This window comes from Salmo trutta, unplaced genomic scaffold (genome assembly GCF_901001165.1).
Source record: "Salmo trutta unplaced genomic scaffold, fSalTru1.1, whole genome shotgun sequence".
Classification (NCBI taxonomy): domain Eukaryota; kingdom Metazoa; phylum Chordata; class Actinopteri; order Salmoniformes; family Salmonidae; genus Salmo; species Salmo trutta.
In genome coordinates, this window is record NW_021823466.1 from 146463 (window position 1) to 148524 (window position 2062).

Consider the following 2062-nt stretch of genomic DNA (forward strand, 5'->3'; position numbering starts at 1 on the left):
TGGAGGCTATATACAGGAGGTACCGGTACAGAGTCAATGTGGAGGCTATATACAGGGGTACCGGTACAGAGTCAATGTGGAGGCTATATACAGGGGGTACCGGTACAGAGTCAATGTGGAGGCTATATACAGGAGTACCGGTACAGAGTCAATGTGGAGGCTATATACAGGGGTACCGGTACAGAGTCAATGTGGAGACTATATACAGGGGGGTACTGGTACAGGTACAGAGCCAATGTGGAGGCTATATACAGGGGGTACCGGTACAGAGTCAATGTGGAGGCTATATACAAGGGGTACCGGTACAGAGTCAATGTGGAGGCTATATACAAGGGGGTACCGGTACAGAGTCAATGTGGAGGCTGCTATAGTAGGGGGCAATGGGACCTCAGTAGAGTCAATGTAGGGATATACAGGGGGTATTGGTACAGAGTCAATGTGGAGACTATATACAGGGGGTACCGGTACAGAGTCAATGTGGAGGCTATATACAGGGGGTACCGGTACAGAGTCAATGTTCGGGGGTACAGGTTAGTGGAGTTCATTTGTACATGTAGGTAGGGGTAAAGTGACTATGTATAGATAATAAACTAAGGTCAACATCACTAAGGTCAACATCACCAAGGTCAACATCACCAAGGTCAACATCACCAAGGTCAACATCACCAAGGTCAACATCACTAAGGTCAACATCACTAAGGTCAACATCACTAAGGGCAACATCACTAAGGTCAACATCACTAAGGTCAACATCACTAAGGTCAACATCACTAAGGTCTAAGGTCAACATCACTAAGGTCAACATCACTAAGGGCAACATTACTAAGGTCAACATCACTAAGGTCAACATCACTAAGGTCAACATCACTAAGGTCAACATCACTAAGGTCAACATCACTAAGGGCAACATCACTAAGGTCAACATCACCAAGGTCAACATCACCAAGGTCAACATACCAAGGTCAACATCACCAAGGTCAACATCACCAAGGTCAACATCACTAAGGGCAACATCACTAAGGTCAACATCACTAAGGTCAACATCCCTAAGGTCAACATCCCTAAGGTCAACATCACTAAGGTCAACATCACTAAGGTCAACATCACTAAGGTCAACATCACTAAGGTCAACATCCCTAAGGTCAACATCCCTAAGGTCAACATCACTAAGGTCAACATCACTAAGGTCAACATCACTAAGGTCAACATCACTAAGGTCAACATCACTCCGGGCCTCAGTCTTCCACATACAATGAGTAAAACATTAAGAACACCTTAGTAATATTGAGTTTGTTCTCAGAACAGCCTCCATTCGTTGGGGGCATTGGACTCTACAAGGTGTCGAAAGCGTCCCACAGGGATGCTGGCCCATGTTGACTCCAGTGCTTCCCACAGTTGTGTCAAGTTGACTGGATGTTTTTTCTAAGAGTGTACCCTCTAATAACAACAAGTTCTCACAGTCTCACTGCAGAATTTGACGTTAATCCATGTTCTCCAAACGTCAGATTTCAAAGTTACTTCAAATGTCAAATTTCAAAGTCTTTTTTTGTATCTTCTGCTGATCTGCTCAATTTTTACAAACATTACATTTCGAAGTAAAAGATTAAGTTTAGGCTCTCATTCTGAATGGTTAAGGTAAGGGTTAAGGTTTGGTATAGGGTTAAAACCAAATATTTAAAAAACTGTGTCCATGACTGGGATTGAACACACAACCTTCTGATCCAGAGACATGTATTCCACCCATCCACAACCACCTGATAAACCCTACCTTACTTGATGCCCCTCCTGATGGTAATAGCGCTCCCTGTTGCCCCCTAGTGGCCGGTTTGGAAGGCATTTTCCGACGTCTTCAGGATGTGGGATAGACGTCCAATTTCGAAGTCAATCTTGAACGACCTGGCTGCTAACAAAGTGCTGCTCCCCAAACGTATTGATGTCTGTCTGAAATGACACACACACACACACACACACACACACACACACACACACACACACACACACACACACACACACACACACACACACACACACACACACACACACACCTTCAAAATGGGGAACA